Here is a 15,080-nt window from a genome sequence, read left to right on the forward strand (position 1 = left end):
TCAGTGCTTCAGTCATCAGGGTCCTCAAGAAGTTAGGTGTTGCCAAGCACACGCCAGGACACTCAGCTACAGACAAATGTGTTAGGATCCACCAGATGAGGCCTGCATCTGACCAAGAGAAGAACACTGCTTGTCCCCAAAGCCTTGTTGACTCCTTTCCCTTCACCTGAGAGATGCTGCATCCGAAGAGTGGAATTGTGGCTGACCTCTGACCCTACAGATGACCCGAGGGAGGTACTTCAGAAAACATGTCAGGTCACCTGCGTGAATGTGGTCCCATCGATCCCTACATAAACCCTGTTCATAGACTTTCCTGTTACCGTGACTCCAATTCTATTAGTGACAATTAAAGCAGTCCTACAGCATCACACGGAAAGGGACAATAATACAGAGAAAGAGCCATTCCAAGGCTAGCATAGGGCTTGAGGCACAGAACCATCCACACCAACATCCTCCAGGTCTTAGTTCTTCAAGCACAAAGATGCAGAAGGCAATAACCCTTGGATACCAGTGCCACCAGTGCCTCTATTTGCTGGACATTTTGAGCACCTGGGAACTCTCTTGTCTCCTTGGGACAGAAGTGTCCTGAATCTCTTCTGGAAGCCTGTGCTTGCCCCACATCTCAGGGGTGACCTTTAGCCACTCAGGTTCTGATAGAGCCAGGCCATGGGGCTCACAAGCGATGCCTTGTGGGGAGACCTCACGTTCTACCTTCCTGATGGCGTTTTCGGCTTCCATGTTGGACCTCGCTTTCTCCAGTATATGTGAAAGGATGCATTCATCCTGTCCTTCGTTGCCCTGCCCTTGGGTTCACACTTGACACTGTTTCCCATCAGCTTCTCGGTCTCTACGTGACTAGCATGCTTAGCATGGGCTTTCTTCATGTCCATGAGCTCATGCCCAGAGCGCCTTTGGCACCCTGTAACTGAGCTGTGGAGTAGCTCGTGTAAAGTTCAGGGTGCAGATGGTTCTGCTCATCTGGCTCTCACATCCGCCTACATCCCTTTGGTAGTGTGTTCTTTTCTCCAAGACCGTGATCTCAGGCTTTCTTACAGAGGTTGTGGTGAGGACTTTTACCCATCTCCTTGGTGATCCCTATGTCTAGCCAACCTAGTCTTATTTGTATCCCCCCAACTTGCTGGTTATTAGATTTTCTGTATCCTGCTTTTCACCTATTTTTCTCTGACCCTGGGCCCTATGAGGATATGACCATTGCTTTGGACTATAACCCCAAGGTTCCAGCCAGCCCTCTTTCATGACACTTGCCCCTCATGGTGCAGTCCTCTTCTTCTCCTTTGGGGATTCTCATATTGTACACTTTGCTAACTCAAAAGGAAGTCACGTGTGCTGACGTTTCTGTAGGAGCTCCTCTGAGGTGTTATAAGCATCCTAATGTCTAAATGTCCTGTCAGTCCCTTGCAGTGCAGTCTGATGACCCCACCAGGCATGACACTTTCACTTGTAGCATTTGTTAGCTTGGCTCACACAACCTTCTCTATTTTCTTCCCTCTTCTCCCAGGATGCCGCATCTAGGTTCCCTGTCAGCAGCACCCCTTCAATTCTTCCCACATGGCGGCTCTTGTGTTAGCCCCACTGCTTGGCTGTATCAAAATATCTTTATCTTGTCCTCCTTAGAGTGTTTCTGCTGCCTGATGCAGACTCATTTCAGCTGCCCCACAGCCAAGCCATGTCTCCATCTGGCTGGGTATTCAGGACAGACAGTCCTTCTCATCTGCCCTGGGAGGATTCTTAATGTCGGGAGTGGCAGCCTCAGTCTGCTTTGGGAGCCTTGGGCTGTCAGTCTCCCTCTCATTTCTGTCTGAGGGCTCTGGTCCTGAACACCACTGTCACTCTGCTTTTCCTCCGGGCTTCACTCCAGATGGTTTCTTCATGACTTCCTGTGGCTCTCAAGTTCTCGTCTTGTGTCTAATATAACGCCGAACCTCTCACTGACTTAAGTTTCAGTTATTGCTTAATTTCCTGGTTTTGCTTTTCAGGTTCTGCTGGCTTTAAACTGCTTTCCAGTGTCTTTTACGTGCCTGAAAGCACATGGTGCCCCCTTTTTTTAAACCTCCGACACTGATGGTGTCTGCTCCCTTTATCAACAGATTGTACCGTCTACTGTTTTAAAGGGCTTTCATTGCAAGCTACTGTTTCCTTGAATCTCCTTTTCTGGAAGACCTTGAGAATAGGCGTGCATGAGAGTAAAATGTCAGGCTCCTGATATTTTACTTCTTTTGGGATCCTGGAAGCAATGCTAGCCTTGAACCACATTAATACAAATACTTAGACCTTGGACGTCAGATTCCCAGGGACAGAAGCTCACTTGGCCCATAACCTTGCTATGATTTCCAGGGAAGATGCTCTTCTCAAGCTTCTTCTCTTTAGACCTTGGATTTGGTGCCACTCTCTGACTGACCCTGAGCCCTTCCACGGTGACCACCTTTTCTCTGGATGCTTCTCTTTTTGTCTGTCTTCACGATTCACCCTGAGTCTCTGGAAAATAAACATTGCTGTTTGCATCATTGAGGTGGCAGACTTTCCTGGGATAAAGCAGGCTCTAGTCTGGCTTTAGTTTCTTCAGGATGGGGATGCAGAAGATAGCCTTTCTCGCCGGTTGGCAATGCCTCTGGGAATGGGCTATCATAGCCACCTAGCATATTGTGGCTTTAGGCAAGACCCAGCCAGTTTTCTCTGTTCCCTGTGTCTGTGGAGGTTTCCTAAGTCTTAAATCCACATTCTAAGAGTCTTCTGTGGCTGCCTCTCCGGTCTGATTGATAGCCATGCCATCTTTCTCAGGGAAACAGTTCTCCTGGGTCTGTCGCAGTCTACAGTGTGATATGAGGAGGAGGAGTTCAGACACTCTTTTTTTTTTTTTTTTTTTTTTTTTTTTTGGTTCTTTTTTTCGGAGCTGGGGACCAAACCCAGGGCCTTGCGCTTCCTAGGCAAGTGCTCTACCACTGAGCTAAATCCCCAACCCCCAAGTTCAGACACTCTTAATGCTATAAGAGGCTATTGTCCAATATATAGGATGCAGGGAAGGGCCTCCAGGGTCTTCCCTTGGGGAGAAGGGGATGCTACTCTCAGCTTCTTGAATTTTAGGAGAGATCTTCAGAATGACTCACAGTCCTTTGCAAGACTCCTCCAAGAAACCCCAATCATATCTCCTCCAGATGTCTTCTAGCTCTCTGTCCATTGTGACAAACTTCAGTCTTTGTAAGTGTGAGAGCTTGTAGAGAGAAGTGAAGTCTTGAATAAGTGTTGTTGACACAGACATAGCCATGTCAGGGACCTCAATGTTTCAGATCCTTGTGAAAGGCAGAACCTTTCCCAGTTGAATCTCAGGGGGTCGGGGGGAGGATGGCAAAGCCTTCTTCTGATCAAAGTTCAAGTGTTGACAATGTATGCAGAAAATGTCCACTAGGCCACCCCTGAACACTACACCTACAGAGATGGAGTCTACAAAAATTAGCCAACCTTGCTTCCTTGTTCAACTATATACAAAACCCTGCCTTTTTGTTTATCTATGTGCAATAACCCTGCCTCCCTGCTCAACTGTATATAACAAATAGGCTGGACTTCTGGGATGCTGTTTTCTCCATCTGAGAGCCCAAAACACCCATCCCAGCTTTTCTGTATGTGTTATGGATCTGTCCTTTCTTCATTCCCTGGACACCGTGAGCCAGGCTTCCAGAACCCAAGCCAGAGACAAAAGCTAAAGGTGAGAGGCTAGAAACAAACCGCATTCCTCAAAGTGGAGGTCTCTAGACACCAAGCTGAAATAGTCCAGTCTCACAACCATCTGAGGTTAGAGTCCAAACTGTGGGATCTAAGAGCTGCTGCAATTCCTGTAATTGGGTTTGTTTCTGTTTTTGTTTTTCAAAAGAAGTCATTTCTCCTTCGCCATTTTGAGTTCCTGGGGTATGAGCAGTGCACCCGGGCAGAGGCAGGACTGTTCCCCGGCACCTCTGCCTCCTCTCAGTGTCCGGACAAAGCAGAAGACAATTTTAGAATTCACACAGCCAAAAGTAAAGTTGTATTTTTATGTGGGAATGAAGAAGTTGGCTAGTCCCTCAGCAGGAGTCTGGGCTTCTCAGTAGTTGCAGGGTGGGATGGCTTGGTGAAAGGCAAAGACTGTTTAATGGGGGATCCATGCAAGGAATTGTGTTCATCAGAAGCACCCCTTTTCAGGGGACTAACCACTTAAAGGAAAGTCCCAATGTCCACAAAATGTTTAAGTGGATTTTTCGATCACTCAAAGGCAAGTGACTAACCCCAGCACATGGAGAGACCACTAAAGCTAGAGCTGTGAAGGACTGTCTGGAGCAAATGAGCAGTCTCCAAGGACGGAGCGCTATGCCCACTACAGACCCTGACAAAGAGAATATATGAAATGCATGGCTGTTTCCTATATCCAGCCTCTTCTTTCTCCTCTTCCTCTGGCCTCTGGTTCTCTCTCCACAACCCCATTCTGTCCTCACTGCCTTCCTTCTCATCTTTCTTCTTCTTGGGATAGAAGACCATCCTGATGTGGGCTGCACCATTTCATAGGCTGGGCCCTGTACTGAAGAAGAGTGGGGCAAGCTGGGTGTAAGCATGAGTGCATTAAGTCATTGCTCTCTGCTCTGCTCTGCTCTGCTCTGCTCTGCTCTGCTCTGACTGCTTCAAGTTCCTTTGCCTTGGCTCCACTGCAATGCTGGACTGTAAACCAGAATTGTGAGACAAGTAAGTCTTGTCTCTCTTAAGTTTCTTTTTTTTAATTGACTAAGTTGTTTATTCACTTTATATCCTCTCTCTTGTCCCAGTCCCTCCCTCTCTCATTCCCTACCCATAACCCCTTCTCCCCAGAAAAGGAGAGGCCTCCCATGGCTCCACGGCACTGCTTAGAGATCTTCCTAGCTCTTCTTTCACCACCAGAAGGAACACACAAAAGTTCCTCCCTATGCAACAGGGTCAGTACAGGGCTGTCTACTCCAATTATTAGCCTCTGGTGGGGGCACTGGTCCTTCTCAGATTGGCAATAGTATGAGGAGGGTTGTAATATCACTGTATCATCAACTGAACTAGTAAAGGGGTGTGAGCCCCTACAGAGGTTAGGGACTACAACTTAGGGCAAGATGGAGAAAGAACAGACATTGGCTAAGTCTGGCGCTCACCCTTGGAACTGATCTTCAGACGAATGGGCAAGAGCTAGAGCTCAGCAGATACCTCAGGCACCCCTTTCAATTCCCAGTAGTCCAGCTCCATTCTTAGGGAGACAGCTCATGGCTGCCCAACATCTTTTATCTGGGAAGCCAAATGTTATCCCTGAGCCGAGCCCAACAGGAGGCTCCAAAAGGTAGATCACACTGGCTATGCCCCAGCCTCACTTTACCTGTGTCCCCATCTGAACTGTGCAGTGAGAGGCCCTGCTGGAAAACCTGCGTCAGACAGCCCACCTGGTCACTTCACTTTCATTAAAACAAGATCCCAGATCCGAATCCCAATCCCTCGTCCAGATCACACCTGTCCACACTGAAGCCATCAGGCATAGCTAAGAGGTCACCATGTCATCAGTTGACAAAACAGCCTGATAACTGATCCCAGCAGATAGATGGGCTGCTCTAAGTAAGTGTGGCCTCTCTTCTCTTTCCTTTGTAGTCTTCAACAAGGGGCTGTTCTTACACGAAGAGGACGGACTCAGCACAGAACAGATTCTGAGGACTGCTCTTACTGGCCTAATTAGATGGCTGTGCGAGCCTTGGAGAACCTTCTCAAGGGAGACCCTGTCTCCAAGCTGTTCCATGACTAGAAGGCAAAATGTGCTGCACAGTAGAAACTTCTGTGAGAAGAGATCCCTGTGTGAAATTGTATGGATCATAAACCCCTTACTCCAAACAAATCCCAGAGAGGGCCGGTCCGTCTTCGTGGCCCTCAGACTCCATTACAATCCTGTCCTTGGCTCAATGAGATGGTCATCAGTCAGAAAACTGCCCTTTTGAAAAAAGCCTCATATATCTCAAAGGTGATGGTTTCAAAGATGGCTTCATGTACATCAGGGTTACAGGCACTTGTCGTGGTCCCTTTTGAGCATGAAAGATGTCTGGCTTTCAGAGACAGTGAAATGGGTTGTTTCAGTGTATAGGGTATCTTCTCAGCCTGCGTTAGAACCCTGTAATGTGGACAACAGGTGACAATCTCTCGGCCTGTGGAATGCATTTCCCATCAGATCATGCTTCTCCCTGAACTGGCCAGGCCCATGATGTCCTCTGCAGCTTTAGAGGGATAGAACTGGTTCTGTCCACTGTGGGCTACAGAAGTTCATCTATTGCCAACACACACACACACACACACACACACACACACCAGGACTGTACCATAACCAGTGGCTGAGGAACATGGCGTGTGGAGAAGGGACAACTTGGAGAGTCTGTGTGAGTTCTCCCCTAGATTCCCTGTGCAAGGCTGGTCAGTAGGTAGAGCACATCCACAGCAAGCCTGAGTTTTGCAAAGAAGCCTGCAAGCTTCAGGATTAACCAGCTCTGCTTTCTGAGGAGTTGAGGGAGGCATTTCTCCCGTAAAGAGAATCTGTGAGTAAAAGGGATCCAGCTTCAAGAGGCAAAGGGGAAATAAGATAGCAGTATCTTCAGGAGCCATTTGGAATGATCTAGGTCAAAGCTACACAGGCTCAAAGGATCAGCTCATTTGACCCCCACACCTACCCTACCCACTTTAATTCTTTTTTGATTTTTCAAGGCAGGGTTTCTCTGTGTTGCCCTGGCAATCCTAGGACTCTGTGGACCAGGCTGGCCCTGAACTCGGGGATCTGCCTTATTCACAGTCCCTCGTTTTCCCTCTCTCACCCCGCAGCCCCTGTCCTGAACCCTTCGTACCTCACTGGGATGGTTGCCAGGCTGCCCTTCTTCTTCATCCTCTTGAGAAGTACTGGTCAGGTACTGTCCTCCACTCTGTTTTCTAGCAGGATTGTCTGATGTTTGCACGGTTAGAGGAGGGCTGTGTGCTTTAGGGCTGCCTTCCTTTGGCTTCTCTTTGTCTTTGTCGTCCAGCACTTTGATATGACATGCCTGGGTGGAGATGTTTTAAAATCCAGACTAGTTTTTGTTTGCTCTTGTCTCTGGGCTTCCTGATTGGTGTTTTATACTTTTGGAACTTTCTCAGACACTGTTATTTCAAACATTTCTTCTTCTGGTTTTCCAGTTGCACGGTTGCTGTATTTTCCAACGCCACCCACTTGTTCTTAGGTATCGTGAAGTTTCCGTACTTATTCATCCACGTTTCAGCTGAGAAGATCTCCCTAGCCTGCCTTCCACCCACTGGTTCTGCCCTTAATTGTATCCATTTGTTAGCTGCTTCAATTGGTCCGGCCATCCCTCAAGCTGCTCTCTGAGTTCTTCCTTCTCTGAGGACATGCTTGGCTCTGCTTGCCGCGGTCTGCTTTCCATATTAGAACCCAACTTTAGTACATCCAGGATACTCTATGTACTCAGTGTACTCTATATTCCCAGTGAAACGGTTTCAAAGCCTTGGCCATGCAAGACTTTTTTTTTCCCCTAATGCCCGTGTTTGCTCTTCACATGTCTTTCTTGCTTTAGCCTACCCCATCTTGTTTGTCAGCAGCCCAACTTGATATTCTGCGTGACAAAGGCTGAAGTAAACTGACCTTTAAAAAAAACAAAAAATAAAAAACATTCAATGTTCTTTGTAACTCCAGGTGTCAGAGGCTCTGGCTGCCCTGGCTGCCCTGGCTGCCCTAGCTGCCCTGGCTGCCCTGGCTGCCCTGGCTGCCCTGGCTGCCCTGGCTGCCCTGGCTGCCCTGGCTTTGTCTCTCCTTTCCACTTGAAGCTTTCCCTGTGCTCTTTCTTGTATCATGACTGATACATATAGGTCTGTGGCCATGGCTTACAGCTCACACACTGAGGAAGGAAGCATGCCACAGTTTCAGGATGTAGAGCCTAGAGTGGGCTGCTTAACATATTTCCTATTTCTTTGAGCTATAGAAGTGCTCTCTGGTTATTTTTAATTCATTTTCTTTCATACAGTATAATTTGATCATATTTCTCCTTCCCCAGTGACTCCAGGTCTTCCCTACTTCCCTACCTACATTCATGTTCTCTCTCTCTCTCTCTCTCTCTCTCTCTCTCTCTCTCTCTCTCTCTCTCAGATAGACGGATGGATGGATGATAGATAGATGATAGATAGATAAAAGAAATCAGTAAAACCCCCAAATCCAAAATGAAACTAAAAGTTTACATACACAAATAACAACAATAACAATGATAACGACGATGACAATAATGATAATGATAATAATTTAGAGTCTACCTTGTATTGGCCAACTGATCCAGGGCTCTGGAGTGTGGTTTGTAAGTCGGCTTTAAAAGGAAAGTATCCTGGAAGTTGGGAGCCAAGAAATACCACAAAATCACACCGTACAACAAAACTCACACAAGAGATTTATTGGGGAAAACACAAGAGGGTGACTGCCCCTGCTCTGGAGAGAAGCAGCAAAGACTGAGTAGGAGGCAGGCTTTATATAGGGTTTCTTTTAGGGGGTGGCCTGAGATTGGTGGGATTTGTGGTGGCCTGATCTTGGGGCAAGCTCAGGGATTGGTGGATTCCATCACCTGATCTTAGGGAAAGCCCAGGGATTAGTAGGATTCGGTCTCCTCATCTTAGGTCTTTTTATTCTCTGTAAGACAGAACTTAGCTGCCTTCGTCTTGGGAAGCTGGAAATGGCTGAGTAATTTAGGGGTGAGACCTGGCCACTCACACTTCAAGAGGCTTATACGTTTAATATAGTCAGTGACACTCCATTGGAGAAAACGGACTTTCCCTTTTCTATCAAGTATCAATTGCAAATAGCCTATTGGTTAGTGGTAGGACCCACATGTCCATTTCCCCACCTCAGCTCTGGGACCGTGTCTGGCTTGAACCTGTTCTGGCCTTGTGCATGCTGCCACAGTCTCTGTGAGTTCACGTCTGTCATTCCGGTAGCATTTGGAAGACACTGTTTCCTGGGAGCCATCTATACACCTGGCTCTTACAATCCTTTTGCCTCCTCTTCCGAATAGATCCCTGAGCCTTGAAGAGGGAGGTTTGGTGAATATATCCCATTTATGACTAAATGCTGCAGCCTCCCACTCTCTCACATTGTCCAGTTGTGAGTCTCTGTTAATTACCATCCAGTGCAAGAAGAAGTTCCTCTGATGAGGACTGAGCAATGCACTGAAATATGGGTAGAGTAATATGTTACTGGGAGCCATTTTATTGTTGTTCCTTTAGCAGCATAGTAGCAGTTGGCTGTCCTTCCGGGTCCATGACCGACCTAGTCTCAGGCTAAAGTCATTTTCACAATGTCAGGTATGGACTGCATTTCATGGAGTGAGCATTAAATCCAATCAAAAAGGGCTTGGTTACTTCCATAGTATTTGTGCCACGGCACACCAGTATAATGTACAGGAGGTCACTGCTATAAGCTGCACAGCTTATATCTGAGTGAGATTACTTTTCTCTCTTTTTAGGGCACAGAGTATCTTCTAGCACCATGAATGCTAGCCAGTAGGGTTGAAGGTTCTAGTGGGCCACCAGCTCAATTTCTCTGTGCTTGATGACATAAGTTTTGTCTTGAGCAGTGGGGCCTTGTCATTATGGAGGTAAGTCAATAGCATTGACAATAGCCTATACTGGAGTCTACATGATCCCTTTCACAAACAACTCAAAAACGTGTAACCTGATACTTGTACTGAGGGTTTTACTGGGTAACATGATGTCTAGGATATTATCTCTCTTATTATATGGTCTATTATTGTGAAGAGACACCATGACCATGACAAGTCTTATCAAGAGAAACATTTAACTGGAGCTAGCTTACAGTCCAGAGGTTTACTCCGTTATTATCATGGCAAGATGTAAAGCAGCATGCAGTCATACATGGGAGAATGAGCCACTGGGCCCAGCCTGAGCTTCTGAAACCTTGAAGCCCATCCCCAGTAAAATACTTCCTCTAACAAGGCCACACCTACTCCAACAAAACCACTGTCCTAATCCTTTCAAATAATAATAACCTATGGGGGGGGCGCGTTTTTATTCAAACCATCACAAATGGTAACTCCATTTAAACTCATACACACACACACACACACACACACACACACACGTGCGCGCACACGTGTATATATATATTACATTCTTTGTATGTGTGAGGGGTGGTTTGTTTCTTTGTTTTGTTTTCATTGATTTCAGCCTTGGGTTAGTTGTTTTTTTCTGTCTACTCTTTTTGGGTATCATTTTTCTTGTTTTTCTAGAACTTTCAAATATTCATAAAGTTACCAATATGAGATTTCTCCAGTTTTTTCATATAGGCGCTTAGTGCTATATGAACTTGAGACTTAGTGTCTCTTAGAACTGCCTTCCTTGTGTCCCATAGATTTAGATATGTTGTATTTTAATTTTTATCCAGTTCTGGAAAGTTTTTAATTTTCTTCTTAATTTCTGTCTTGACCAAATTTTCATTCAGTAGTGAGCTGTTCAGCTCCCATGAGTTTGCATACTTCCTGATGTTTTTGTTGATGGTGGTGCCTAGCTTTAATCCAGGGTGGTCAGATAGGATGCAAGGTGTTATTTCAGTTTTCACATATCTGTTGAAACTTAATGTGTGACTTAATGTCTGATCAATATTGGAGAACGCCCCATGAACTGCTGAGAAGAAAATGGATGGATATTCTTCAGTGTCTGGGTTGAGTGTTTTATAGACGTCTGCTAGGTCCATTTGACTCATGGTGTTATTTTACTCCAGCATTTCTCCATTTGGTTTTAGCCTGGATGGCATACTTATTGGCAAGAGTAGAGTATTGAAGTCAACACTGTGGTGGTTTGAATGGTAATGGGGCAATGGCCCCATAGGCTCATGTGTTTGAATGCTTGGTCCCCAGTTGGTGAATTGTTTAGGAAAGACTAGTTATGGCCTTGCAATTTTTGTTTTACATCCTTCTTTTAATTTATAGTTTTTAATTTATAGTTTCTATTTCTAGTTTCTTTAGTGATTCTTTTTGTGCTGTTAAGTTTTATCTTCATATCCTGAACTGCTTTCATTATTTCATTCAACTATTTATGTTTTAATGATCTTCATTAAGATTTTTATTTATTCATATCCTTTCTCTCAGGGACCCCACAGCCATCACACTGGGCCAGAACCCTGAGTGGGCAACAACATTGAAACATCCACTCAACAAAGACAAGACCTTGAAATAAACAGTGGCTAGAGATGGTTGTCCTTCCTGTCCTCATCCCAGTCTCTCTAGACTTACTTGAGTTCTACTGTAGCCTGCTCACAGGAGCCTGTCCTCCATCCCTTAAGGATTATCCTTAGAAATATTCATAATTGTTATTTTGAAGTTCTCATCTTATGTTTCAACTAAATTGATTTTATCAAGACCTACTAGAATAAGGTTGCTGACTTTTGGAGAAGGTGATATGGTCGTGGATGTTCACATCTGTGTTTTTGCAGTGGGATCTAGGCATCTGGAGTTAATGATGCTTAAAGTGTTGTTTAGGGTACATATGTGGTCTCATATTTGCAGGGTGACTGTTCCATTGCTGCTGCCCACTCAATGTTCTAAAGAAGTGGATGTGGGGTACCAGATAGTGATTCTGTGGGTCAGTGGAAATCACAAAGGAATAGAGATGAGCTTGAAGGAAAGTCATAAAGGGGTAGCAGGAAATTCTGAGCTAGAGGTCCCCACAAAGGTGCAGAATTCCTAGGGGATGGAGGAGGGGCTTCTGTGGTGGGCTGCAGCAGAACTAAGCATGGGGACAGGAAGGACAGTGGTCTCTGGTCATTTGTTGTCTGATGCTGGACTGATTCAGGACAGGGAAAATATTTGCTTACACATGCGTATACATCCATGTGCACTCCCACCACACACACAGTCTCCTTTGACACTGTCCCACTGTCCCATGATGTGGTATGGCACAGCTCGGTTTTTAAGTGTTAGGAAATGAGGTCATTAGCTTTCTGCCCTGGCCTTCAGTTGAACTCAGAACACACCTGTCTGAGGTCAATTTTATGGCCTGAGATTTTCCTAAGACTCGAGACATGTTGTGCCCCAGGAACATGCTTTCTGATGTTATGGCATGGAGTGTGCTACAAGTGCCAGTTGGATCCACGTCATTAATGATATTCATTAGTCTATGTATCTTGGCTAGCTTTCTCTTCACTATTTCTTCCCACTTTTGAGGTGTAGTATTGACATATCAACCTACATTTGTGGCTTTGCCAGTTTTTTCCCTTAAGCTTATTTGGTTTTGTCTCATGTGCTTTGAATCTCTCTTGCTTAGGATTATGTCTTCTTGTTGAGTTTTCCGTCACCTGAGATCTTCTTCAATTTCTCTCTTCAAAGACTTGAAGTTCTTGTCAGACATGTCTTTCACTTGTTTGGTTAGAGCACACCAAGATATTTCATATCATTTGTGGCTATTGTGAAGGATGTTGTTTCCCTAATTTCGTTCTTGGCCTGTTTGAAGGAGGGCTACTGATTTCTGGTTTTTGTGGTTTTCTAGCTAATTTTGTATCCAGTCACTTTGCTGAAAGTGTTTATCAGTGGTAGGATTTCTCTGATATAATTTTTGGGTTCACTCATAAATACTATCACATCATCTGCAAATAACAAGACTTTGACATCTTCCTTTCCAATTTGTGTCCCCTTGATCTCCTTTTCTTGTCTTACTGTTTTAAAACTTCAAGTACTATATTTGAATAAATATGGAGAGAGTGGACAGTCTCCTCCCTGACTTTAGAGGAATTGCTTTAAGTTTCTCTCCATCTATTTTGATATTGGCTGTTCATTTGCTGTATATTGCCTTTGCTGTGTTTAGGTATGGGCCTTGTATTCCTGATCTTTCCAAGACTTTTTTTTTTTTTTTTTGGTTCTTTTTTTTGGAGCTGGGGACCAAACCCAGGGCCTTGCGCTTCCTAGGTAAGCGCTCTACCACTGAGCTAAATCCCCAGCCCCCTTTCCAAGACTTTTAACATGAAGGGGTGTTAGATTTTGTCAAAGGCTTTTTAGCATCTAGTACAATGATCATTTTTTCTTTTAGTGTGTTTATATTGTGGATTACACTGATGGATTTTTCATATGTTGAACCATCCCTGCATCTCTGGGATAAAGCCTACTTGATCGTGGTGAATGATGTTTTTGATGTTGCTTGGACTTAGTTTGTGTGTATTTTATTGAGTATTTTTGTATCAGTGTTCATGAGGTAAATTGACACTATTAATGATATTCTGCTATACTTGTACATGGGAGCCTAGCATAACTGTTGTCCAAGAGATTTCACCCAGCAAGTGATGGAAACTGATGCAGAGACCCACAGCTAAGCATCAAGTGGAGCTTAGGGAATCCTGCGGAAGAGGAGGAGGAAGGAATCAAGGAGTTAAAGAAGTCAAAGACACCACAAGAAAACCTACAGAATCAACTAACCTAGGCCCAAAAGGGCTCACAGAACTGCCAAGCAGAGAGCATGCATGGGAGAGACCTAGCCCCTACACATATGTAACAGATGTGTAGCTAGGTCCTCATGTGGAACCCCTAACAGCAGGAGCAGGGACTGGCTCTGACTCTGTTGCCTGCCTTTGGATTCTTTTTCCCTCCTGGGCTGCCTTGTCTAGCCTCAATAGAAGAAGATGCACCTACTCCTACTGTAAATTGTTATGCCAAGGAGCCCTGCATCCATGGGAGGTCTCCCCTGCTCTGAGGACAAAGGGAGGGGGGATGGGAGGAGGTGAGGTGAGAAGGAGGGACTGGATGGAGAGGAGGAGGGGAAGTTTTGATGGGGGATGTAAAGTTAGTAACTTAATTAAAAAATAGTTTAAAAAAATACATGAGCCTAGGGAGGCCATTCCTGTTCAAACCACCACACTATCCAAATGATGGGGTGTTTTTTTTTCCTTACTGTTATAAACTCCAGCCAGTTTTAGGTTAAGGTTTTTTTTTTTTTCCGGAGCTGAGGACTGAACCCAGGGCCTTGCCCTTGCTAGGCAAGTGCTCTACCACTGAGCTAAATCCCCAACCCCTTAGGCTAAGTTTTGATGCCAAGTGTTCAGGATTGATTTTCCAGTTCATTTGTTCTCTGTGCCTTACTAGTATTTGGTTATGCCCATGAATTATTCCTGAATTATAAATATTGTTATGTTCCACCACCCTCCTTTTTAATTTAAGATGCACACATACACATAACACATAACCCACATACAGACTATTTTATCTATTTATATGACCATCATTGTAATAAAAAGGAAATAATATCCACATAGATCATAAGACATCATGTCTAAAAAGCAAGCAAAAACTGCTAACAAATATTTAGTTAATTAAAGTAAGCACTGACTTCTCCCTCTATTGCTGGGCCACTATAGCAGCGGAGAGCAAAGGCTGATTAATGAAATTGATGCTCTCTGTATTAGCTACCTTCCTGATACTGTGATAAAACACCACGACCAAGGCAACTTAAAGAAAAAAGAGTTTATCAGGGCTTATGGTCTCAGAGGATTAGTGTTTTTGATGACAGAATGAAAGCCATAGACAGTAAACCGTGTAGCGAGAGCAGAAAAGCTGAGGACTCAAATCTTGAACTGCAAGCACAAAGAAAGCAAACTGGGAATGGTTTCCAAGCCTCAGAGCCCACCCTCAGGGACATATGGACATACTCCCACCTGCAAGGTCACCCCTCTTAAACCAATCCAAGCAGTGCCACCGACTGGGACCAAATATTCAAATGCTAGACTCTAAGGGACATTCTCATTAAAATCATCAAACTCCCTGAAGTTCCTTGGTGTTGGAGACTGCAGTAACCTGAGATTCTGCAGTTCTCATCAGCAAAGATGCACCCCAGATCACCTTAGGCTTCTGGAGACAGTCCCAGTTACCAGGAGCTCCAAGTCACTCTAAGCTTAGGAGTACCTGCCCATGACCTTGGACCATGCAATGACCCTTGACCTGCCCAAGCCATGTCGGCGCTACCAACAGCCATGACAGTCAGTGGCCTGGGACATTAGACATTTTGGGTCAGGCAGCCAGTGTATT

The 15,080-nt window shown here is 45.0% G+C and overlaps 1 protein-coding gene across 2 annotated transcripts in view; it reads left to right on the forward strand.

Moving 5' to 3' along the window:
- The window catches only part of Trip13 (thyroid hormone receptor interactor 13), a 44,939-nt gene that overhangs the window by 24,941 nt on the left and 4,918 nt on the right, over positions 1 to 15,080 (forward strand). Inside the window, exon 14 of one of the 2 annotated variants that reach the window (XM_039103353.2) lies at positions 5,641 to 5,965. The gene's annotated coding sequence lies outside the window, so the exon portion shown is untranslated. 2 annotated transcript variants of the gene reach the window in all.

This window comes from Rattus norvegicus, chromosome 1 (assembly GCF_036323735.1).
Source record: "Rattus norvegicus strain BN/NHsdMcwi chromosome 1, GRCr8, whole genome shotgun sequence".
NCBI lineage: Eukaryota > Metazoa > Chordata > Mammalia > Rodentia > Muridae > Rattus > Rattus norvegicus.